The sequence below is a fragment of the Rhinoderma darwinii genome, chromosome 2 (genome assembly GCF_050947455.1).
Source record: "Rhinoderma darwinii isolate aRhiDar2 chromosome 2, aRhiDar2.hap1, whole genome shotgun sequence".
Classification (NCBI taxonomy): Eukaryota; Metazoa; Chordata; class Amphibia; order Anura; family Rhinodermatidae; genus Rhinoderma; species Rhinoderma darwinii.
In genome coordinates this window covers 67,766,117-67,793,703 of record NC_134688.1, presented here as the reverse complement: position 1 = coordinate 67,793,703, position 27,587 = coordinate 67,766,117, and positions in this window count along the sequence as shown.

Sequence of the window (27,587 nt, the reverse complement as noted above, 5' to 3'; positions counted from 1 at the left end):
AGAAGGCCTAATGTCCAGAGACGATGATGGTGTTACGGACAGATATGGAGCTTAAGTAAAGAAGATGATGAAGAAAACAGAAGAAGCTCAATATTAGAAAGATTAAGTTTGAGATATAGGGAGGAATGAGAGAAATTTTAGAATTTTAATTTCTTGAAACCTAACTAATGTCTAAGGGCAAATAATATATCTCACTGAGCTCAAGCAAATTCCTTGTGGATGCTGGTCCTCTTGGGACAGACCACCTTTCGGCTTGGGATGGTATGGCTCAAGATGGGCGAGACCAGGGTCCTGTTCTACCCTGTTTTTGGGCTGCCCTTCAGTGCAGGGCCACCATCAGGAATTTCTGGGCCCCGTACAGCCAAGATGTCTGGGCCCCCCCTCCATTACCGGGGGTGGACAACGGAAAGTGTGGCACTCACGTTTGTACGTTATACGCATGAACTGATTTTGGTGCTGATGTCAATTACAGTGATTAAAACCATGGTGCAGACAGTGACCGGTTAATGCTCTAGCAATTGATCTATTTAGCCAAAACTTATCTGACTGTATGGCATACGTCACCCGGGGAATGGCCGAGGGGATACTCCTGAAGTCACTGTCCATGAACAGGGCTGGAGCTTCTACTAGCGCTCTGCCCAGGGACTATGGTGCTGTTCCTGATGTCCATATATGTAAAGTGACGTCCGAAGCTTTGCAAAGCCTGAGTACACGGCCGGAGCTTCGACAACGCTCTGGCCAGGGATTCCGGCCCCGGAGAATCCCCTGACGTCACTTTACATATATGGACAGTGATGTCAGGAGCTTTCACAGGGAAAATATCCACGGGTAGAGCACTCGTGATGCTGCCTGGGGACTCTGGAATAACAAAGTCTACTACGCTATTCCATCCTTCAAAAATAAGGCTACAAGGACATAATCGAGCGCTGTGAATTATCGTCTACGTTGTTTATACTGTACGTTAGGAGATTTCCTGACGTACATGATAAACTTAGGGCAACAACATGATGTGAAGGGGGCTTTAAGGGAGGGGGAAGCGCTTGTGAGGATGTAAGGAGAACTAATGCTCCATTCTTACGTTGACATCAAAGTTCAATGTGTTTTTCCACAGCAAAAATCAGGGGCTTACCCTTTGATATCTGACGCAGATGTGCCACAAGCGTGTAGCAGATCCGCACGAGAATAAGAACTACACGTTGATACAATTACGGCGATACCAAATTTATATGTTTTGTTTTATGTTTTACCACTTTTAAAAAAATAAAACTATTCCTGGCTGGGGAGAAAAAATATTATTAAAACATATATCTTACCTCAGATTCTCTACACACTCTTAGTGGTCCCCATGAAATTACCTAGTTCCTTTTTTACTCGCCTTAACTCTATGTTTTCCAGTTTTGTTTGGAATGGTAAACGCCCTAGAATAGCCTTTCAACGACTTAGATACCATAGGACATTAGGTGGTTGCGGCCTGCCTGATGTCTGGAACTACTATAGAGCAAATCATTTGTCAAGGTGGCTCACATTGGTACATCGGACAGACGATTCCCCTCACTTACAATTGGAGAGATATTTATTAGGTAACGAAGGTATTATTCATCTTTGGTCAGAGGTTAAGCCTAGCCACCCTCTTTGTAGCTTGACTGCCAGGGGAACTGTTGCAGCTGTACAAGACTTTATGGCATTGTCACAAGCTTATAGTTGCCCGTCCCCATTAATGCCACTCAGTCTACTCCCAGCTTATGTTACACATCAACCTACATCTTTATTACTCCCCTGGTCGAAGCTAATGAACTGTACTATTTCTCCCCACCTCAGGAACCCCACGCAAATACCTACATTGGTTTCCTTGTTATCTACGATTGAGACTAATAGGGTACCCTTTTTGCATACATTGTCCTTCCAGCGCATATGTAGAAGATTTGTGGGAATGACTCGATCAATATTGGTAGCTTCTCAGCTACCTAAGGGCCTGATCTCCAAAATTTATAGATTATTGCTCTCCAATGATAACTCAGTTACACCATCCTTTATAGCAGCTTGGGAGAGGGAACTAGACAGCAGATTTACACCAGCGGAGACCTCCAGAATCTTAGCAAACTCGCATGGGTTTTCGAGATGCATTAGAATCCAAGAGAATTCTTATAAGACCATGACAAGGTGGTATAAAACCCCGTATCAGCTTAAATTAATGGGTTACTCTCTGGACGATACCTGTTGGAGGTGTTATTCTGAATGAGGAACGATGTCACATATTTGGTGGAACTGTACTGTTATCAAACCATTCTGGAGAGATGTTTTACATCGTGGAAATTTAATTTGTTCCAAGTCTATCTCCCTCTCTCCTGAGCTTATCCCGTTTCGGCTCCCAACGTCGGAGTTGATCCCTTCCAAAAATAATCTCCCCGCGATTTTGATAACCGCTGCTAAGCTTCTCTGAAGTGGAGATCACCGACTCCTCCATCTTTAGAACAATGATTTGAGAAAATTCACCAAATTGCTCTGTTGGAGGAACTCTCTAGTTGGGAGAAGGGTACTCATGCCAAATTCTTGAAATTATGGAAACCATGGCGGGATTTGAACAATACAAGACATACACCTGTTAGTCACACTTCATACGCTTGATGTATATGTTCTGTCGGGTTAGGTCCCATGGTTTTAAAAGCTGTGGTTTTTTTAGGTGGTGGGTCCCCCCATCGGTTGCTTATCTGGTCTCTTTGTTGAAAGACCTCATTTATTAGACTTAGTGACTCGCCTAAATGACACACTCTATTTCTGACATGTTGCCTGGAGACATCATATGTGCAATATGGTTTGTAGATGTTGCGCTATATTCAGATACTCTGTTTAATTTGTTATGAACCGCCATGAAAGAAGTACAATGATGGCAGACCTGGGGGCTTCCATCAGGCCCCCAGGCTGCTAAAACAACTGTTGTTAATAGCCGATTGTGCCACGGGGGGGCGATGGCTTGTTTCAGGGTGTGCCCCTTGATTCTAACACTTTCAATGCCGCAGTCGTGATTGATCGCGGCACTTAAGGTGTGAAACGGGCGGAATCAAAGTGATCTTTGATTCTGCCCGTTGCAGTAGGGGGTCGACTGCGTAACACAGCCGTCACCCGCTGTGTATGGAGCGAGCTCAGCCCGTATACTATACTTCCCATACATACCTAACCCTTATCACGTACAGTTACGTGATATTGCGTTAAGGGGTTATAAATCAGCAGCACATCCTAAATTCCATGCAGATTTTTTTTCTGCTCCATGTTCATGGGGTTTTGACAAACCCCATTCACATGAGTTAGGGCTTATTCAGACTAATGTGTTAATCGTCGTTTTTTTTAATGGCCGTCACACGGCTGCATGTATTTATATGGGGTTATTCACATGGTCGTTGCTTTAACGGACCGAGTGAAGGGCCTGTAAAAAAATAGGACATGTCCTATTTTTGTGCATTTTCACGTATCCCTCAATAGACTCGAGTCCTTTCAGGCCCTCAGGCTTATTAGCGGGTGGGCCTATGACTGTGGGGCATGGAAGGGGTTAATCTAGTTGCAGTAGGGCTAGGGAATGTCTTATTTACCCCCCCTTTTTTCCCTTTAGTGGGGTAGCCTATAGGATCATAGGGTACCCTCCTACAAGGCGTTCTTAGGGGGGCATGGGCGGGTTTACCCCCCTCCTCCCTGCCTTGGTTTATAAGGTAAGGGCGGGAAGACATCTCCCTCTTTTGGCCATCACTTGTCATGGACAATTAACCGTGAGTTACTTACCTTACAATGAACCGGCAAGTATTTAGAGGAGATTATCTGTCTCCGCCTCCAGGACGAGGGCTCCGTCTGGCTGCAGTCTCGCCTCAATGAGACTATGGCACCGGCGTCCTCTTTGCCTAGCACACTCCCCGCACGGCGCTCTGCTCGCTGCTCCAGGCCGCCAGTGCATCTGTCCCCCTCCAACAGTCATAGAGTTCGCTCCGCATCGGCCAGACAGTCGGCACATGGGCAGAGCACATCCCGGATTACATTCCTCTCTCACCCGGCTTAGCATCTCCCATCGGCCTGGGCCGCGCGAGGCCTCGCCCAGCGGCCGTGAGGAGCATGGCCCTACAAGCCACAGCACATGTGGCTTTCACTGCTGCCAAGGGGGGGCTCCCCTTCCCCCAGCTTTCAGAGCGGCTGCTGAAAGCGGACCATCGGGCAGGGCACCGCAGCTCCACCCCCAAGCAACTTCCACCGGAGACTGGCACGAAACCTCCCCTCCCCCACTTTGCGACAGAGGAGAGTGCTCATTGGGGGGCAGCGTTGAAGATTTCTTCCCCTGCGAACAAGAGGCATCTATGGTGAGGCAACCCCTCCCCCTCTTCCCAATGCTTCGCTAGTTATACCTCCAGGATTGGGCCCGCTTATGTGCTGGCTGAGAATATCGAGCGTGCCTCATGTGTGAGCTCCAGGGACACTAGTCATACAGGTCGTTCCCGTTCTCGGCACTGCTCTAGGTGTTGTTTTTAACATTGTTCCTGCCATCGTCGCACGTGACATAGAAGGTCACCTTCAACTTCAAGTTGCCCAATACAGTATAATGCCCCCCATAGCTGCCCCCATACAGTATAATTCCTCCTTAGCTGCCCCATACAGTATAATGCCTCCATAGCTGCCTCATACAGTATAATGTCCCTTTAGCTGCCATACAGTATACTGCCCCCTTAGCAGGTGCCCCATACAGTATAATACCCCCTTAGCTGCCCCAAACAGTATAATGCCCCCATTGCTTCCCGCGTACAGTATAATTTCCCCTTAGCTGCCCTCATACAGTAAAATGCCTCCTTAGCAGGTGCCCCCATATAGTATAATGTCCACTAAGCAGGGGCCCCCATACAGTATAATGCCCCCTTAGCAGGTCCCACCATACAGTATAATGCCCCATAGTGCCTAATAAAAAAATAATAAAATAAATACTTACCTAGACCCATTCCCATAACGAGTGGAAGAGATCCCTCTGCTCCTCCGCTCTGTGCTATGAGTGTCTTGGTGCAGACAGGCATGATGACGCAGGTGCAGTTGAAATCGGGGCATACCACCATCTGGGACTGTCCCGCTGAATTCGGGACAGTTGGGAGGTATGCTATATGCACACTAAATAGACATACTGTTTTTTTGATGTGTCAGGTGCAATGCGGATTAGGAATGATGTTTAGAGGAGAAGTTCTTACACCACTTAAATCCCCTAAGTGTTTCATGCCCCAATTAGCTATGAATCAGAACAAAAAACAGTTTTGAAACGCGTAAGCAGAGTTTTCTCTGGGAGTGCACTCCATTCTTTTTTTTAAATGATGAAGTAAACTTCCTTGCTTTTAACTTGATCAGATGCTAGAGAACTACAAGTATCAGTATGCTTCATTTACTACCTGATTACCGACTCTCACCTTACACCGTAACCTAGTGAATTCTAAGGACCTACGAACAGACTTCACGGTGAGCTGAACTCTTTACACGTCATGTGTTTCCCATTCTATTATATTGCCAGTTTTTGATGCATTTTTCTTAGCCAAAGAATGTGTGTATACAGAAAAAAATATAAGGCCTTGTTCACACGGTCAGGATTTGCAGAAGTAAAATATGTGGTTGAAGCTTTTGCCGCAGATTTTCAATAGATATTTTCAAATTCGCACATGGACTTCAGTTGGGCTAATCTGTAGCTTTTTATTGTGGAATCTATGTAAAGAATAAACATGCTGCGGATTATAAAATCCATAGCACATTTATTAATCCGTGCAGAATTATTTGTAAGTGTAGTGTATTACCTGCAGAATTGCAGTGGATACTGTCCAGATTTAGATGTGTAAATTCTGACAGAATCCGCAATGTGTGAACAGGGCCTTAATCTTTTATTTGTACTTTTTCTTCTTTTAGGATCCATTCCTGGTGCTAAAACTGCTCTTTTTGAACATAGCTTTATTGTTTTATATAACTGCTTTGTTCGTACATGCATGTCACCATTTGTGGCACAAACAGAACTAGTATTTGCTGAGCGAGTGTCAAAACTTGATTCCCTGGATCTGCTTTATATATTGTAACTGCTACTTCAACTATAATAATAATCTCTATTTATATAGCGCCAACATATTTCACATCACTTTACAATTAGGGAAATAACAAACGAGTAACATGACATCTAATTAATACAAATGAACAAACAATGAGACACAAGGAGATTTGTCCTTCCCCATAAGAGCCTAGAATCAAAATAGAATAAGAGGAGTAATACAATGGGTATATGGTGCCAATTGTCCAGGGGCCCAGCCCCTTGTGTTGTCGACGAGTTGTTAATGTCCATAGGATTCCCTTTCTCTAAATGTTTTTCCTCAATCACACCAGTTTCTGTATAATATTGACACCTTTGCTCAAGAAATCCCCACGAGGTTGTCAATTTTTGAAATACTGGCCCAGGCTAGTCTACCGCCATTGACCATGCCTCGTTTGAAGTCGCTCAGATCGCTCTAATTTCGAATTCTAATGTGGACTATTTCAATGGCTTTTCAATGGCTTTTGTTTTGTGATATCATGCTGCATGAAGTTATCAGAGTCAAGATAAACTTGGCTACATCTATATATACAGACTGACGGTCGCTGGGATGGGCGAGATGCCGACGGTCTGAGACTGTCAGCGCTACACCTAGACATAGAAAATAACCTGGCTGATGTGTTCATGATGGATTGAAGTTGTTTAGTGGAATGCCAGTCAGTAGTGAATTACAGTAGTCGAGGCAAGAAATTAGGGCCTAGATTAGTAATTTAGCAATGTCAATGATGAGGTAGGGATGGATACAAGAGATGTTTTTTAGGGGAAGGTGACAGGATTTTGCAATGGATTAATGTGAGGAAGAAAGGATAAAGTCGAGTATATCTCCAAAACAGTAGGCCTAATGTCCAGGGACGATGATGGTTTTACAGACAGATATGGAGCTTAGGTAAAGAAGATGATGAAGAAAACAGAAGAAGCTCAATATTAGAAAGATTAAGTTTGAGATATAGGGAGGAATGAGAGAAATTTTAGAATTTTAATTTCTTGAACCCTAACTAATGTCTTAGGGCAAATAATATATCTCACTGAGCTCAATCAAATTCCTTGTGGATGCTGGTCCTCTTTTGACAGAGCACCTGTCGGCTCGGGATGGTATGGCTCAAGATGGGCGAGACCAGGGTCCTGTTCTACCCTGTTTTTGGGCTGCCCTCCAGTGTCCTCTAGCTGTATACCCTCACACACACACACACACATATATATATATATATATATATGTATACACACACACACACACACACACACACACACACACACACACACACACACACACGCACGCGCGCACACACACTATACACTGTGTGTGTGTGTATATATATATATATATATATATATATATATATATATATATATAAATATATATATGTGTGTGTGTGTGTGTGTATTGTGTCGAAATTCTGTTCAGAGCATTAGAAAATTGTGGAGCTACTTTTTTTAATATTTTGGCGGATGGAAAGGCAAGGGGTTGGATGAGTTTTATGATCCAGACATATTCAGAAATGTCTAAAAACATTGATATATTAAAAAATCTGTCTGTGTTCTCAGCTACAACAAGCACATAACTACTGTTCTTTTTAGATAAAGCAAATTTGAATGCTTCCCTATCTAATATTTATATCCCCTTAATGGTTTCTCATCTTCTTAGAAATTAATTTAATTACAGAAGCACAGTCATAGTCACTAAATACTTCACAGAAGAATAAATAGGAAGGAAGGAAAACTGTAAATAAATGTTTGAATGTATTAACTGTTTGCATGTAGAATTATACTGCTGCTGTGCTGATTTTATAGCCTAGCATACAAAACTGAACAAATCGTTCCAGATACAGGATGAGTTTTATTGCATAAGGCTTTTTACTGTGCTTTATGTTTTTAATATCGCTATAGAGATGCGCACCGAGAAGAATACAAGAACCATAAAGAACTCATTAACCTACCAGGTATCTCCAAGCTTCTTTTTAGAATATTGGTAAGTCTATATCAGGGGTCTCAAACACGTGGGAGAGGAGAGAGCCGATGGAAGAAGGAGTGATCCAGCGCTCCTTCATGACGTCAGTCTTTTTCCCGCGCTGCTGACACATTAGTGGTAGGTGAGCAGTGGCCCGACAGTCCCCTGTAGTGCAACCTCCCCTGTAGATAGAGCCCCACACACCCCTTTTTTTTTACAGCGCTACACCCCCCTCCCTGTAGATAGCTCCATTGGGGCACCCTCCAGGACCGGAATCCCCAGCCAGAGCGCTGCCAACGCACTGGCCTGGGATTCCTCTGCTGTAGATACAGCCCCACACACCCCACCCTATTGACCGCGCTACACACCCCCTCCATGTAGGTAGCTCCATTGGGGCTCCCTCCTCGACCGGAATCCCGGCCAGAAAAATGCCGGAGATTCTGGCCAGAGATTCCGCTCCTAGAGGTAGCCCCTGATGTGATAACAGGGTTCCTCCAGCAGAGGAATTTCTGGCCAGAGTCGGCAATGCTATGATCGGGGATTCCGGTCGAGGAGGGAGCCTCAATGGAGCTATATACATGGAGGGGGTGTGTAGAGCTTTCAACAGGGTGGTGTGTGTGAGGCATTATCTACAGCAGAGGAATCCCAGGCCAGTGTGTCAGCAATGCTCTGGCTGGTGGTTCCACTCCTAAAAGGGGGATGTGGTACTATCTATAGGGTATGTGTGTGTGTGTGTGTGTGTGTGTGTATGTGTGTGTGTCATTATCTACAAGGGGTGTGTGTGGCAACATCTACAGTGGGCACTGTGGCATTATCAACAGAGGGCAATGTGGCATTATCTACAGAGGGAACTGTTGCATTATCTACAGAGGGCACTGTGGTAGTATCTACGGAGGGCACTGTGGCAGTATCTAAAAAGGGGCTGCCCAATCTTGGCATTCTTGTGTCTGCAAAATGCTGCCAATTAAGCAGCCAGACTGCATTTAGCAACACTTAAAGTGGAAAACTGGATTGTTAAAATAAGCACGTCGAGTAAACGCGCAAATTTCCAGTAAGTTAAAACCTAGCAGTATTATTATAGTAATGTAGTATTATAGTAATGTAGTATTGTTATAGTAATTTAGTAATGTTATAGTAATGTAGTAGTGTTATTATAGTAATGTAGTATTATTATAGTAATGTAGTATTATAGTAATGTAGTATTATAGTAATGTAGTATTATAGTAATGTAGTATTGTTATAGTAATGTAGTATTATAGTAATGTAGTATTGTTATAGTAATGTAGTATTATAGTAATGTAGTATTGTTATAGTAATGTAGTATTATAGTAATGTAGTATTGTTATAGTAATGTAGTATTATAGTAATGTAGTATTGTTATAGTAATGTAGTATAATAGTAATGTAGTATTATTATAGTAATGCAGTATAGTTATAGTAATGTAGTATTATAGTAATGTAGTATTGTTATAGTAATGTAGTATTATAATAATGTAGTACTGTTATAGTAATGTAGTATTATTATAGTAATATAGTATTGTTATAGTAATGTAGTATTATTATAGTAATGCAGTATTGTTATAGTAATGTAGTATTATTATAGTAATGTAGTATTGTTATAGTAATGTATTATTATTGTTATAGTAATGTAGTATTGTTCTAGTAATATAGTATTATAGTAATGTAGTATTATTATAGTAATGTAGTATTGTTATAGTAATGTAGTATTATTATAGTAATGCAGTATAGTTATAGTAATGTAGTATTATAGTAATGTAGTATTGTTATAGTAATGTAGTATTATAATAATGTAGTACTGTTATAGTAATGTAGTATTATTATAGTAATATAGTATTGTTATAGTAATGTAGTATTATTATAGTAATGCAGTATTGTTATAGTAATGTAGTATTATTATAGTAATGTAGTATTGTTATAGTAATGTATTATTATTGTTATAGTAATGTAGTATTGTTATAGTAATATAGTATTATAGTAATGTAGTATTATTATAGTAATGTAGTATTGTTATAGTAATGTAGTATTGTTATAGTAATGTAGTATAATAGTAATGTAGTATTATTATAGTAATATAGTATTATTATAGTAATGTAGTATTGTTATAGTAATGTAGTATTATTATAGTAGTTCAAATAACTAATTGATTAACAGTAATTTTGTATTGTATCAAATTTGAAAGTAATGCAGCCCGTCAACTTCACATTTATTTCTATGAGCGGCCCATTTACCTGCCCGTGTTTGAGACCCCTGGTCTATATGTAGACACCCCCTCTTAGATATTGCTCAAACAGGATGGTATATAAACTTAATTTAAATGGCTATTATTGTGTCACCAAATAAAGTCTAGTCATTGTACAAAATGTTTGGTGCATCAAATTTTCATGTATATCAAGATATTTGCTTGTAGGGGAGAGTGAAAACCTCATGTTATACCCAAAGAGGTATACAGAGGACTGTACCACTTGTTTAAACGGGACTGATGCAAACATCTTTGCATCTCCATCTCAAACTATATTTCTTCATAAAATCATGACCTTAATTTGAAATCTAGATTTAACTATTTGAAACTGTCACAAAACGAATAATATTCCTTCAGCTATAGAATGTACGGTATAGTGTGCTTCAGGGTCAATTTAAAGGAGTATTCCCACCTCAGATATTTATGACATATGTACGGGATGTGCTATAAGTAACTTATAGGTAGGATACAACCTCAAACCAATGAGGAGGACAGGGGTTCTCTGAACCCCAAACCACCAGACTATGCGTCTGTAAAAAAGCTTGCCTGTTTCCATTACAGAAACGTGAATCGAGAAAGGCTTTCCATGACTTGGATAAGTAGAGTCGAGTGATCCATAATTATTCCTTACCCTTTTAGAATAATAACACACGACACCAGGTTGGATTTTAATGGCCACAGCAGCCGTTTATTATAAATTTTATAAAATTAGAAAATTTTATAACCCAAACTTTAAATAACTTAGAATTCCCAAACATTGGAAATTCTACCAGAATACACATACCAAACCCTTAACAGGGTCAATATAAATAACACCTTATAATTGACCAGGGGAAGCCCTTGAGGTTACCACGACTTATAAAAAACGTAGCCATCTGCCACCACCACTTGTTTTACCTCCAGCCGTAAACCGGCTCGAAGGCACCTTCTTGCAGATGGCTTTTCCATAAAGCACTTCAAAGGGGTAACACCCTAAGAAGCCTTCCACCTATTTTTGGGGGACGCATACCCCTGATGCGACCCCCCCACCAGTTTTACTGACCAACCTCAAGGACTCCCCCCGCCAGCCACCGTGACAATGCAAACACCACCAATTACACCAGGCAATAACCACCATTCAATACCCACACTTCTCCTTCCAAAATCTGTAAAATAAAAAAGGGCGGGTGGGCGGGACTCCTGTGATGTCTCACTTCTCACTGTCTCCCTCGCACTGAGGAAAACAGCGGGAAGCCCGAGACCTACTCCCCCTCCCTCCTCACTTCCAATCCCCTCCCCTTCATTCCCTGCACGTAACCTTAACCCTTTCCTCACCTGTTCCCTCCTATCCTGTCATGTCGGCCTCCCCTCACTCCTTGCAGTCAGCAGTACGGCCGCTTCTTACATTCTCTGCCTGGAACAAGCAGCCGCCTCTCCTAGTGGAATGGGGATTCAGGGTTCCCATTCTTCTGATAGGTAGAATATGTGGATATGCCATAAATGTCTAAGATGGGAAAACCCCTTTATGGTCTGTGGAGGCCGATGAGCAAGACATACAGTATGTGCACAAATAACAGCATCATAAAATGTCCAAATAATACTGCTATACGACACTTGCATAGTGCCATATAATAATCAAATACAGTGACACACAATGCTCACATAAAAGGGCTATGTAATGACAAAATAATTCTGCTATACAGTATTATAATAGTAGTCATAAAGTGCCCAAATAACAGTGCTGTTCTGTCCTCAAACTATCACCATATAGTGTCTAAATAATACCATTATGCGTTACTCAAATAAGGGTGCTACATGGAGCCTAAACAACACAAACATAGTGCCCAAATAACATAGTGACTGAGGGTAGAGTAGGGTCATCATTGCTGGACAATCATCCCAGATGGGGTAGGACAGACGCAGTTGGGAATAAAATTAAATTTTACTGTCTATGAGCTGCTGGGAATAATTATATAGTAAATTAAATGTGGTGGTGTTGCTATGGCAGAAGCTCCTGGATATTTTCCCCTTGCCACAAATTGAACCCTTTAATTATTATATAATTTTCATAGTTTGACCTGAGCCTTTAAGAAAGTTGTTCTTTAATTCACCATTGATTGAAAGATTTGCTTCTTCTACATAAAACTATTGTGTTTTATACTCACTATTATTCCAGTGATAAACAGCTCGCTTGGTTCACAGTAAATCGAATTGTCTACTGCTAATGTCATTAATCAATTATTCATGCATCATTGAATTGTGGTGCTTTTATCACCACACGCCAATGTACAAACCCAGCTGTGCATGAGGGAAAAGGGACAAATTTTAGGAACAGAATTATAGACTCCCTGAGTATGCTGATGTTTATTTCCTGATACTGTCTCATCACAAAATAATTGGCAAAATACATTGGAGGACAAACATGATAACAATAGCAAATAACATAAACCTGATGAAATAAAATGTATTTAATCTGTCATCTAAGGCCCCATGCACACGACCGTAAAAATTGTTGGTAATTGCGGACCATAATACGGTCCTCAATTACGAACCCATTCAGTTCTATTGGCCACGGATACCTTTCTGTATCGCTACGGATGGGTGTCCGTGCCGTAGAAATGTTCTGAAAATTATGGAACATGTCCGTTCTTTTGCATTTTACGGGCCGTGCTCCCATACTTTGTATGGGAGCACGGCCCGAATTTGCGGGCGGCCGTCCGTGCCCGCAATCACGGGCCGTGATTAAGGGCATGGCCGTGTGCATGGGGCCTATGAAACCAGAAAGTTATTTAAGATAAACTCACAATAGCCGTTCAGGAAAGTTAAGTAGATAGTGTCACGAGGCCTTTATAAGTAGTGACTGTCACGGGGCCTACAGAAGATAGTGTGGAACCACTGTGCTGCCAATGGATTTGGCATGGGACTAAACTGGGGAGCGAAGACTAAGGGATAGCTAGGTGTTCAGCCTTTAACCTCCGTATTGAGATGTGGACTAGTGTACCCGGGTCGCTGCCCCCAGAGTAGTCTCCGTTGACAATGGCCGACATCGACAGGCGAGGTACAATAACAGGGAAGATACAGGGTCTAGTATCAGCGTTGGTCAGGACAGGTGGCAGAGGTTCACTCACATTTAGCAAAGCCAGAGGTCAGGACAGGCGGCATATGGTCACCAGGGTAACCAGGCAATTGGTCAGAGCAGGTGGCAGGCAAGCGAGGTCAATTTCAGGCAAAATCAGTAACGGATAATCAAATATATGTTTCAGGAGTTTACCACTAGCAAGTAAAAGTAAGTACCTATTTGCTCAGGCATGGAGCAATGTAGGAGGGCCCCTTTTATATAGGGGAAGCCGGGTGTAATTTTGGCCTGCGTTGGCCCTATAAGGGGAGAAGAGTCAGTGCGCACAAGCACACTAGGAACACTGGCAAGAGAAACAGGAGGTGAGCGCCGGTGATGTGGGAGGCAGAAATGGAGAGGAGGGAAGTGGCACCGACCAGAAGACGCTGGGGACCAGTAAGTATATGGTAAGAGTAGATTTCTAACGTTAATCTGTTTTCCCTTAGTCCTAGCAGCAGCACCACAATAATGGGGCACCTCTGCCCCTGTGAACTAGTAGGACAGATGGAATTTTTAATTTAATTAAACTAATCAACTAGAGTCTCCTCCCTACATAAGGACATCTAGCTCCTCCTACCATGTGTTTATTATAAAGTAGTAGGCTTAATTAGGGCGGGAAGCTTGTCCTGCTGCTGAGGGAAAACTGATTAACGTTAGAAATCTTTTCTTCCCTTCCGTCCTGCAGCAGCACAATAATGGGGAAATAGCAAGAAGAAACCCCATAGGGAGGGCCCTCTTGACTGGTGGAACCCAAGATTGACTGCTCAAGAGCCATCTCTTCAGAGAACCAAAATTCAGCCTATAATGATTGATAAATATTAAGTGCGAACTCCAAGCTGCACAGTAAATTTGATCCAGCAGGATCAGACTTTATTCAGCCCAAGAGGTGGTCACTGCTCTAGTCGAGTAGTTTTAGACTAAATGAGGTGAATTGGAGATCTAACAGTGTAAGCCAGACGACTGACCTCTACACTTCATCTACCCAGGGTAGATTTAGTGGATTTTAAGTCTTTGTTTCTTTACAGAAACAATAAATTATCAATCTTCCTAATCTCTTACTCCAAGCCAACTAGATATCAAGACAACAGCAGAGATCTAGGAATAGAGATTATGTTCCTCATGAGAGAAGGACACGTGCCAGAACACTGGAAGGGAGTTGATCTGATTTCAGGTTACAAATTAGGAACTTTGGAGTGAAGTTTGGTAGTAGCTTCAGCAAGACCCTGTCCTGGAGGAATCTGATGTATGGATCCACTGATGACAAGGCTTGAGGTTCCCCTGTTCTGCCAGATGTTATGGTTAGGGGCGGACACCCCTCATGTGAAAACCGTTCCGATCCACAGGAGCCCAATATAATATAATTGAGGGACCGAAACCATGCTCACAGTTGCTGGTGCACCGTTGGAATGACACAACCTAGTGTGCCATGGTAAACCATTGGAGAGTATGGGGTCCCACACACCCCACCCCTACATGGGGCTCTCCACCGCCTTTGTCCGCCCTTGATTATGACCAGAAGGATATAACCTCCTAGGATAGGTAATTATGTGGGACCTCTTCCCGAGGTTTAGAGGTAGTTGATCATAAACTTCATAGGACTAATTCAAAGTCTCCTTTTGCAATAGGTCTGAGGATAACAGGTCTCATTTAGCAGACCGTTTCAGGAACCTTTTCACTAAGGGCTCTTGTGACAAGGATCTTACCCAAAATGCGTCCTGAACTCAATTTTGGACCTTCCAGGTCGATAGACTCAGTCCTTTCCCGAATCCTTCCTGCTGGAAGTGTAGAATGTTGTTAAGCCACGGGTTGCAACTATCCACTCCTTAAATGCAATCTAAAGCTGAAACAATCAATTCTCCCCTTGTGTAAGTCTTCTTGCTAGTTCCAGACCTGGACTGTGGGTACGTCTTCATGAATTGATTGGAGAGCACTTTAGCTTCTAAAGGGGCTGGTCAACCTTCAGGCTGTCAGGTTAAATGTCTTCAGGTCCTGGCAGAGTTGAGTGCCCTGAGTTCTGCACTGGGGAAAGTCTCCAGCAACACCCTCGACTCATTTGAATTAGGTGGGAATACCATTACCTCTGTGGCCAAAACGGTATGATGGCTTTTACCGTGGCCTGGTCTTGCCTGATTTTCATCAATACCCTGGGTATCAAGGAAACTGGAGGGAAAACGTGGGCCAGCCTGATCCTCCTTGGGATGGGCAGGGCATCCACTTCCAAGGGATTGTCGCCCAGACAAAGGGAGAGTATTTTTCCACCTTGGCGCTGAACCTGTTGGCCATGAGATCGATCTCTGGCACTTTCCACATCCTGGTGATCTGCTTGAAGATCTCTAGATTCAGAGACATTGCTCCCAGACTGTTAGCCTTTGACTCAGTCAGAGCCTTGCATATATACAGCAGAGGATGGGTAGATTCAACTCTGTCCACATCAAGATCTTTCCCACCTTCTTGAGAAGGGGTTCTGATCAGGTATCACCCTGCCTCTTTGAGTTCCTTTAGGATCAAGGACACAGAGCTCTAGAGGGGACTCTTTGAGGCCCAGTCTGTCTGCAACTCTAGGAGTATTCCCTAGAGATGCATCTGTAATCAACAAGATCCAATTCTCTGGACCAGGCATCTCACGTCCCTAAGATGTTTCCACATCCGATGGATTCATGAGTTTGGAATGACAGGGTGCGCCTATTGTTCAACCACTCCGGGTTGTATTACCTTTTCGGTTCTGGATCTATCTCTGGAGGGGTCACCAGTGTCCTAAGGCCCTAAGAACTGCCTCTGCAGCTGCTGACATGAAAATAAGCCCCTCCACTGTCAATATTCTCTCCTGCCAAGCAGGCGGAAGGGGGAATATCTCCTGGGAATTTATGACAAAGCCTAAGAACATCCTTGTGCTTGCTGGACCAATGTCTGACTTTCCCAATTTATTAACCAACAGCGTTGGAATTACTGGACAGTAGTTTGAAGTTGGCGCATCAAATGAATCATCCAGGTATGGAACCACAGGTATCCCCTGTGTTGCTACAGTCAGATATTGCGGTCACCACCTTAGAAAAGGTGTGAGGAACCGAAGAGATCCTGAAGAAAACAGCTGTGAATTGCAGGGAGCTTGACACTACCTCATATATACACCGCCGTACTTTGCATTTTTTCTGCCTCTCAGAAAATCTCTATATGAAGGCATGCATCCTTCAAGACTAGGGAGGCCATGACATCTCATTTCCATGGATGTAATTGTCTCCTATTTTACTTTTCTTCTTTCTGAAAAATAGGATGTTGATACCTTTCCTCCTAGGAATTGTAGAAAGGAGACATCCAGGATCTGATGTAAAGGAGCAGTACAGGAAATGCTTCCAGAGGAAGTGTATTGAAAAGCCGGACTGCCTAATCTTCAACCATAGGAAGCATTATACCGTGCCAGCTTTAGAAGAGAATTGGAGGCGCCCCCTACAGGAAGGGATCCGGTGTCAGAGTTTAGTTCTTATGGTGTCAGAAGTGGAATCAGAAATGCCGCCTCCAGGGGGAAATCCAACTTAACGCAGAGCCCTAGACTGCTCGGTCATCCTGATTGACTTTGTTAAGGGCTATGGAGCCTCTTAACCCCTTCAGGACTGAGCCTTTTTGGCCTTCAGGACGAAGCCGATTTTTCAAATCTAACATGTGTCAATTTATGTGGTAATAACTCCGGAATGCTTTTACCTATCCAAGCGATTCTGAGATTGTTTTCTTGTGACATATTGTACTTTATATTAGTGAAAAAATTTGGTTCATAAATTCAATATTTATTTGTAAAAAACACCAAGATTTGGAGAAAATTTGCAAAAATTCACATTTTTCTAAATTTAAATGTATCTGCTTGTAAAACAGATAGTAATACAACACAAAATAGTTACTAGTTAACATCCCCCATATATCTACTTTATATTTGCATCGTTTTTTGAACATTCTTTTATTTTTTTAGGACGTTACATGATTTAGAACTTTAGCAGCGATTTCTCATATTTTCAAGAAAATTTCAAAAGGCGAATTTTACAAGGACCAGTTCAGTTCTGAAGTGGCTTTGAGGGGCTTATATATTAGAAAGTCCCCATAAATCACCCCATTTTGAAAACTGCACCCCTCAAAGTATTCAAAACAGCATTCAGAAAGTGTATTAACCCTTTAGGCGTTTCACAGGAATTAAAGCAAAGTAGAGGTGAAAGTTACAAATTTCATTTTTTTTTTACATAATTCATTTGTAATACATTTTGTTCTATACCACAGAAGGTTTTACCCGAGAAATGTAACTTTCACGTTTTATTGCAGTTTTTAGAAATATCCTACATGTGGCCCTAGTGCGCTAATTTACTGAAATACAGGCCTCAGAAGCAAAGGAGCACCTAGGGGATTTTGGGGCCTCCTTTTTTTTAGCATATATTTTAGGCACCATGTCAGGTTTGAAGAGGTCTTGTGTGGCCAAAACAATAAAGACCCCCAAAAGTGACCTCATTTTGGAAACTACACCCGTCAGGGGTATAGTTAGCATTTTGAACACACAGTTTTTTTGCTAAATTTATTTGAATTAGTATGTGAAGATGAAACTCTACTTTTTTTCTGAAAAAACGTGGAAATTTTTTCAAGGAATAAAAGAGAAAAAACACCTCAACATATGTAAAGCAATTTCTCCCGATTATAGCAATACCCCATATGGGGTAATGAACTGCAAACGCCGATGCTGCTGCAGAATCAAATGTAGCCTCTGGTGCCGATGTGTCCTCGCTGGTCCGACACGATGCAGGACCTGGGGCAGGAAGTGAGTGACGTCACAGCGTGATCTCTCGAGAACACACTGTGTCTGTGCACTGCCAGAAGCTGGGCGTTGTGTAGAGAAGTGGTTGATACTTCTATACACAACGCCCAGCTATTAAAAGAAGTAAAAACGCCCCGATGTAACGAACACAATACACGCCCAGTTGTACTTTAGAAAGCCTCATTTACATAAATATAAAAACGGAAATAACTTGGCCAAAAATGCTCGTTTTTTAAAAATAAAAAACGTTACTCTTATCTCCATTGCAGCGCCGATCTGCTGCAATAGGAGATAGGGGTTGCAAAATCTGGTGACAGAGCCTCTTTAAGTGCACTACATGTTATGTCCAGTTTGTGTCACTGAAGACAAATACCTCATAAAATATTAACCGGGTTCTCCCGGGTATGGCGATGCCATATATGTGGACATAAACTGGTGTTTAGGCACGCTGCAGGGCTCAGAAGGGAGGGAGCGCCATTTGGCTTTTGGAGTTCAGATTTTGCTTGGTAGTTGTTCTGTTTGGGGTTTTACTGGTGTTTCAGTTTATAATGTGGGGGCATATGTTACCTGTGCGGGGTACATCAGGGTATAATAAGAGGGTATAATAATGCAGTAAATAAATAATAATCCGCAGATATGTGGCCGGTGTCGCACTGATAAATGGCGCCCGATCTTATCTGCTTTTGGAACACTGCATATTTTGCATCGCCATATTCTGAGAGCCAGAACTTTTTTATTTTTTCTCCACCGGAGCTGTGTGAGGGCTTATTTGTTGTGGGACAAACTGTAGCTTTCATTGGTACCATTTTGGGGTACCAGAAATTTTTTTGATCACGTTTTATTCTATTTTTTGCCAAGCAAGGTGACCAAAAACCATCAATTCTGACAATGTTTTTTATTCTTTTTTTTTATGGCCTTCACCCTGGGCTATAAATGACCATTTTACTTTATTCTGCGGGTCGATACGATTACGCCGATACCATATGTATATAATTTTTTTATGTTTTGCAGCGTTTGTGCAATAAAATCACTTATTTATAAAATTAATTATTTTTTGTGTCACCATATTCTGAGAGCCATAACTTTTTTATTTTTCAGTCAAAAAAGCGGTGTAAGGGCTTGTGTTTTGCGGGACGGGTTGTAGTTTGTATCGGTACCATTTTGGCATACATGTGACTTTTTGATCACTTTTTATTGTATATTTTGGGAGGGTTGGTAACAAAAAAATTGTGATTCGGGCACTGTTTTTCGTTTATTTTTTTCGCGGTGTTCACCGTGCGGGAAAAATAATATTACAGTTTTATAGTTGGGGTCGTTACGAACGCGGTGATACCAAATATGTGTACTTTTTTTAACGTGTTAATTTTTTTCCTATAATAAAAGACTTATTATAGGGAAAAAAGCATTCTTTGTTTATGTCACTTCTAACTTTTATTTTTACACTTTTTAAAGTGTAATGTGTTCTAACTGTCATTGTGACGTAACGGTCACACTGACAGGAAGCATCGGAGGACCAGGCCGGAGGCTGCTCCTCCGAGGCTTCCATACATGGCAGCCCGGAGGCCATTTTCTGGCCTCTGGTTGCCGTGATAAGGATTGCCAGCCCCCGCAAATACATGTGGGGGGCTGCCGATCCGCTGTAAACCTCTTCAATGTGGTGATCGCAATCGACCACCGCACCGAAGGGGTTAATTGCCGATTTCAGCGGCGACAGGCCGCCGATCGGCAACGGGGAGAGCAGGGCGGACGCCCTGCACAGTTAACAGCCGCTGCGGTGTAGCGCCGCGCGGAGGTTAACTGTTAAAGCGCGGACGTAACTGCACGCCCAGGTGCGCAAAGTTACTGCTCACCTGGACGTGCATTTACACCAAGGTGCGGGAAGGGGTTAATTCCCTTCTAGGGAACCTTGGTCTGTCTTGGTATTGACTTCTGTGATGTCAGAGGGAGTTTCACGTTGAACTACCTGAATTGACTGTGGTAATGATTCTGCCTTCTTCTTAGAGAAGCTCTCTAAACCTTAAGTCAGCTTGGACCCTAAGAGTCTATTGACGTTAACTCACAGATGTTGTACATGGAAGCATTACCTGCGACTCAGAGTTTAAGCTAGAGAGTGTCTGCCAGTGTTGGATAGGGCCATAGTCCTGTCTGACAACCTTACCTGTTGGGATAGTATCACTCAGGTAGTCAGGGGTCAAATTGGCTTGGCCTGATGAAGACATCAGTTCGATGTTGTAACGCGTAGCCTATCTATTAATAAAACATATTTATTTATTTATATACTTCGTTGTTTTAAACTTCATCTTAGCAGCGCCATTATAGGTCCAATTTTGGTCTTTTTCTCACCTATTCTGGCGGTAACAATCCCTGTTCCCAGATCTTACCTTGGCAGCAGCTATTTCCATATTTACCCATGCACGCATCAGAGTTGTGCCTGGCCAAGCACAACTCTTATAGGTGAGATTATACCTCACGTTTTATTTTTTTCCTTTAAACATTATTTTATCTGCACTATGGTGGCGCCGTGCATTCTTTTCTTTTTCTCCCCTACAGAGGGCCATAGTCCTGTCTGACAACCTTACCTGTTGGGATAGTATCACTCAGGTAGTCAGGGGTAAAATTTATATCATCACATGTAACTCCAGCATTTATATCAACTTGGATCTGTTAGAATCCATTTTTGGTGAGCCCTGAAAATTTCCATAAGTCAATGTAACTAGGCACGGATTCCCAGCCTGCTCTCCCACGCAGGTACTTGTGAGGATTCAAGCTGAGCAACTTCTACGATCTGACGAGAGCAGGCACTTACAGCCTAGACCGCCATATTTAGCTTAGCTGTAGGATAGGTCTTTTTTACTTTATTAAAAATAAAGTCTTTGGCAGTCAGGAAATGCTGGGAGTTCCACAACAGCTGGAGTGCAACAGCTTGCTGTGCACTTCTGCGGTCTGTAATGAATTGCGCTACTGGTCCTGCTCAACAGAGTAGGCCCTTCGGGCGCTGACTTGGAGATTTGACCTGACTGAGCAAGTACAATAACCTGGACGGTTTTTTGGTGATAGCCATATAATCTTGGAGGAGGACCTCACTACTTAAGTGTAGCTCATCCAAAGGAAACATGGACCATATTCAAGAAGTTTTCTCTACTGCCATCATAGCTTTATCCACTTAGAAGGCCCTAGGCCCCCTAGAGGTGGACACGAGAGCTTCCCTCTGGTCAACATCCTGGTCCCTTGACCGGATAGACTTCCACAATTTCCATTAGAATGATAAATTGACTTGAGGTGTTGCCCCTGCCAACGCTTAGAACTTCCCTTCTGTATGGATGTTTGAACAGTCCTTAAATCATCCGGTCTCTTTTATAGGTGCTTGCCAGGCCTTAAAGAGGCTCTGTCACTACATTATAAGTGCCCTATCTCCTACATAATCGGATCGGCGCTGTAATGTAGATAACAACAGTGTTTTTTATTTTGAAAAACAATCATTTTTGAGAAAGTTATGAGCAATTTTAGATTTATGCTAATTAGTTTCTTAATGCCTAACTGGGCGTTTTTTAACTTTTGACCAAGTGGGAGTTGTAAAGAGGAGTGTATGTCCTGGACTATAAGAAGGCCACTGCCCTTCTGATCCTCGCCTGAGCGTTATTGTTGTTTCCCAAAGTCTGTCTTGAAAATGGTCTCCTAAGTGTCTTCCAGCTTCCCAGTGTTCCCCGTACCTGTATCCTGTTTCCCGTGCTATCCAGTACTATCCTGATCTACTGCCGTACTGAGCTGTTGTCATGCCGTGCTGCATTTCCACGCCTGCTCTGCTACTCCACGCCTGACGTCTACCTGCCGCCTGGTCCTAGCCAAGCCTGCCTTGCTACTGTCTACATTGCCTCAGGTAACCTTTCTGGACTATAGACTCTGTAACATGCCTGTTTGGCCAGCTGCCATCCCGCTACACGGTACGGCCCAGTGGGTTCACACCCCGCATCGTGACACTAACATTCCTCCTTCCCGGAGCGATGTGGCGGTGCTGATGTCACAGCGCTGTGCGCAGCGCATGATGTCACAACGCTATGCGCTGTGCATAACATCGCGACGCTGGTTAGGGCATGACCACACGTGGCGGATTTCCTCCGCAACTGTCCGCATCAATGCCGCACAGAATCTGCGTTGCAGATTCTGCTGCGGATCTGCACAAAATGTGCAGTAAATTGATGCGGACTAGCTGCTGCGGACTGCGGGAAAAGTGCTTCCCTTCTCCCTATCAGTGCAGGATAGAGAGAAGGGACAGCACTTTCCCTAGTGAAAGTAAACGAATTTCATACTTACCGGCCGTTGTCTTGGTGACGCGTCCCTCTTTCGGCATCCAGCCCGACCTCCCTGGATGACGCGCCAGTCCATGTGACCGCTGCAGCCTGTGCTTGGCCTGTGATTGGCTGCAGCCGTCACTTAGACTGAAACGTCATCCTGGGAGGCCGGACTGGAGACAGAAGCAGGGAGTTCTCGGTAAGTATGAACTTATATTTTTTTACAGGTTGCTGTATATTGTGATCGGTAGTCACTGTCCAGGGTGCAGAAACAGTTACTGCCGATCGCTTAACTCTTTCAGCACCCTGGACAGTGACTATTTACAGACGTCTCCTAGCAACGCTCCCGTCATTACGGGAGCCCCATTGACTTCCTCAGTCTGGCTGTAGACCTAGAAATACATAGGTCCAGCCAGAATGAAGAAATGTCATGGCAAAAAAGCAAGACGCATCCGCAGCACACATAACATGTGCATGACAGCTGCGGACTTCATTGCGGAACTTAGAATCTCCATTGAAGTCAATGGAGAAATTCCGCCATGAGTCCGCCACTGCTCCGCAACAGACAGAGCATGCTGCGGACACCAAATTCCGCTCCGCAGCCTATGCTCCGCAGCGGAATGTTACGCATCGTCTAAACGAACACTTCTAAATAGAAGTGGAAGTCAATGCAGAAACGGCTCCGCTGCGGATTAACGCTGCGGAGTGTCCGCAGCGGAATTTAAGTGAAATTCCGCCATGTGTGAACCCAGCCTTAGAGTCAGGACCTCCGCTGTTTCCGAAGAGGAGGGTAAGTTTAATACCACTGTCTGTGCTGGAGCTGATGGGTCGGGGTCCAACTCCCGGGTCCCCCGCCTATCAGCTGTTTTGAAGGGGGTGCAGCGCTCATACGAGCGCTACTTCACCTTTATTCCGGTCACTTTCTCACACTGAATCGCCGACAAGGACGTGTCAACTATTCATAGTGTGAGCAAGTAAGGGAAGTCAGACCCCGACCCATCAACTATTGATGGCCTATCCTGAGGATAGGCCATCAATGTTTAGGGACTGGACAACCCCTTTTAAGGTAGGCTTAGATGCAGGGCCCCAGCAGACAGTAATCTTATACTGTATAAGATTACTGTCTGCTGGACTCTGTATCTAAGCCTACCTTAGGCTTAGATACAGGGTCCAACAAACAGTATCACACATGCACTTGGGCCCTGTATCTAAGCCTACCATATGTATTAGGCTGTGTTCACATCAGCATTGCCCTTCCGTTGACGGGTTCCGTCAGAGGTTTCTGTCAGGTAAGCCCTCAACGGAACAGCAAACTGAAACCTCAGCTTCCATTTCCCTCACCATTGATCTCCATGGTGACGGAAACGTTGCTAAAGGTTTCCGTTTGTCACCGTTGTGACAGGGTTCAATTGTTCTTGACGCAACCAATAGCGCAGCCTACTGTTTTGTTTGTTTTTTGTGGTTTTTTAAAGGTTCGGTGGTTGGACTATGTCGGATTCGAGGACTACTTCTATGACGGCTTTTTACTATTATCAATAAAATTGTTAATGAGGGTTGTGTGGGTTTTTTTTATTTCAATAAACCTGTTTTTTCTATGTCTTTGTATTTTTTTAAAACTTTATTACTACTGCCTTATTAATAGCTGCTGGCTGATTGACAGCATCCATTATTAAGGCGGGGCTTAGTGTTAGCCGGAGCAGAGGCCAACACTAACCCCCATTATTTCCTCAGGTAGCCACCGCCACCATGGGTGGGGGGGAAGAGCTGGGTACAATCCAGTACCCAAACATCTGTAGTGATGGCCGGGCACTGGGGCGGCCGCAGGCTGGCATTAATAGGCTGGGAAAGGCCAAACACAGAGGCCCTTCCCACCCTGGTAATGCTAGGCTGCTGCTGCTATGTTGTATCTGGCTGGTTATGAAAAATTGGGGGGGGGGGGGGGGGGCGACCCCATGTCATTTAAAAAATAAACAAATAATTGGAAAGAATGATGTGTGGTTCCCCCATTTTTATAACCAGTGAGATCCAACATAGTAGCAGCAGTCTAGCATTACCAGGGTGGGAAGCGCCACTGTTTTTGGGCTTTCCCAGCCTAATAATACCAGCCTGCGGCTGCCCCAGTGCCCGACCAGCACTGCAGATGGTCGGGTACTGGATCGTACCCAGCTCTTCACGGTACCCCTGGTGGCGGTGGGTACCGGAGTAATAATGGGGGCTAGTGTTAGCCTCTTCATGTCTAACATTAAGCCCACCTTAGTAATGAACACTGTCAATCAGCCAGCGGCCATTACTAAGGTGTTAATAATAAAGTTTAGACAAATACAAAGACATAGGAAAAATATTTTATTGAAATAAAAATCCCACACAACCCTCATTATCCATTTTATTGAGAATAAAAAAAAATGCTGTTATCGAAGTACTCCTCGAATTCGATGTAGTCCAACAACCAAACTTGTAAAAAAACACAAACACACAAAAATAATTAGTAACACATAAAAAAGCAAAGCAATTCTTATACTTACCTTTCCTGGGTCCAGCGCTGGAGCCGCAATGTCAGCGAGCTGGGCCCTATATCTAATCCTATCATGTGTGATACTGTCTGCTGAGCCACTGTATCTAATTGTAAAGGATCTGCCAGGTACTACGTCTGTGTATACTCCCGGGATTAATCAGTCGACACCTGAGGCCAGACCTCTTAGACTGACACCGGCTCCCACCAACCAGGGTGGCAGGCTCAGGAGTGGGAGAGCCTATCGCGGCCTGGTCAGTCGGAGTTAGCTCCGCCCCCTGTCCATTTATACCTGCCATGTTCTCTTCCTCAGTGCTTGTTATTCTTCTTGGATTCCTGGCCCCACTGCTGCCTTGCTCCAGCCTGCTTCTGCCGTGCTTCTGCCTTGCTTCAGTTCCGCTTATCCTGCTTCGCTTTGCCTCTGGCTTGCTTCCTGCTCCGTGCTCTCGTTGGTATACTCCACTTCATCCTGATCCTGACTACTCATTCACCGCTCCGTTTCCTCGCGGCGTTCCGTGGGCTACTGCCCCTTCCCTTGCGTGTTCCCTGTTTGTACTCCCTTGCACTTAGACAGCGTAGGGACCGCCACCAAGTTGTACCCCGTCGCCTAGGGCGGGTCGTTGCAAGTAGGCGGGGAAAGCCGGTGGGTAGATTAGGGCTCACTTGTTCCCTTCACCTCCTTCCTGCCATTACATAATAACAAGCCCATACCTAGTCTACCATTTCTCCTACGCTGACGCTATAATGGACCCCCTTGAGACCCTGACCCAGCAGATGCAGGGCCTCTCCCTACAGGTCCAGGCCCTGGTTCAGAGGGTCAACCAGGGTGACGCTGCCTTAGTAGTACCCCTCACCTCACCTCTAGAACCTGACCTCAAGTTACCTGACTGGTCCTCAGGGGACCGTAAGACTTTTCTCTCTTTCCGGGAGAGTTGCAGACTTTATTTCCGCCTAAAACCTCACTCCTCAGGTTCCGAGAACCAGCGGGTGGGTATCGTTATATCCCGACTCCAGGAAGGGCCCCAAGAGTGGGCCTTCTCCTTGGCTCCTGACGCCCCTGAACTTTCCTCCGTTGATCGTTTTTTCTCTGCCCTCGGACTCATTTACGACGAGACTGACAGGACTGCCTTAGCCGAGAGTCAGCTGGTGACCTTACGTCAGGGTAGGAGACCTGTTGAGGAATACTGTTCTGATTTTAGAAAGTGGTGTGTAGCTTCTCGGTGGAACGACCCGGCCCTAAGGTGTCAGTTTAGGTTAGGATTATCTGACGCCCTGAAGGATCTGCTGGTTAGCTACCCCTCTTCTGACTCCCTAGACCAGGTTATGGCCCTAGCAGTACGACTTGACCGACGTCTCAGGGAACGTCAGCTTGAACGTTTCAATGTGTTCCCCTCTGACTTCCCTGCGATTCCCCCCGAGGTCCCGTCTCCTCGCTCTTCCACGGAGGACTCGGAGGTACCTATGCAACTCGGGGCCTCCATGTCCCCTCGACAACGTAGAGAGTTTCGCAGGAAGAATGGTCTCTGCTTCTATTGTGGGGACGACAACCATCTACTGAACACCTGTCCCAGGCGCAAGAATAAACAGCGCCTAAGTGATAATCGGGGAGGTCACTTGGGCGCACAGGTATTTCCCGTTAATATGAAACGCAATAAAATTTTGCTTCCCTTTCAGGTCTCGTTTGCTGGCCGGTCTGCCACGGGCAGTGCCTTCGTGGATTCTGGCTCATCTGCTAATATCATGTCTGTGGAATTTGCTATGTCTCTAAAAATGCCTTTTATTGATTTGCCTTATCCTATCCCGGTAGTGGGTATCGACTCCACTCCTCTTGCTAATGGTTATTTTACGCAGCATACTCCTGTTTTTGAACTCCTTGTTGGCTCCATGCATTTGGAGCAGTGCTCTGTACTGGTGATGCAGGGATTATCGTCCGATCTGGTATTAGGTCTTCCCTGGTTGCAGCTGCACGTTTGATTGGAATACTGGGGATCTCACCAAATGGGGTAGTGAATGCCTGATGTCATGTCTTTCGGTTAACTCTATTTCTCCCCGGGAGGAGGTAAACACGCTTCCTGAGTTTGTTCAGGACTTCGCTGATGTGTTTTCTAAGGAGGCCTCCGAGGTGTTGCCCCCTCATAGAGATTACGATTGCGCCATCGATTTGGTGCCTGGTGCCAAGCTTCCTAAGGGTAGGATATTTAATCTTTCATGTCCTGAACGTGAAGCTGAACGTTTGATTGGAATACTGGGGATCTCACCAAATGGGGTAGTGAATGCCTGATGTCATGTCTTTCGGTTAACTCTATTTCTCCCCGGGAGGAGGTAAACACGCTTCCTGAGTTTGTTCAGGACTTCGCTGATGTGTTTTCTAAGGAGGCCTCCGAGGTGTTGCCCCCTCATAGAGATTACGATTGCGCCATCGATTTGGTGCCTGGTGCCAAGCTTCCTAAGGGTAGGATATTTATTCTTTCATGTCCTGAACGTGAAGCTATGAGGGAGTATATCCAAGAATTCCTGGCCAAGGGTTTCATTCGCCCCTCGACTTCTCCTGTAGGTGCTGGCTTCTTCTTCGTGGGGAAGAAGGATGGTGGTCTTAGGCCGTGCATTGATTATCGGAACCTGAATA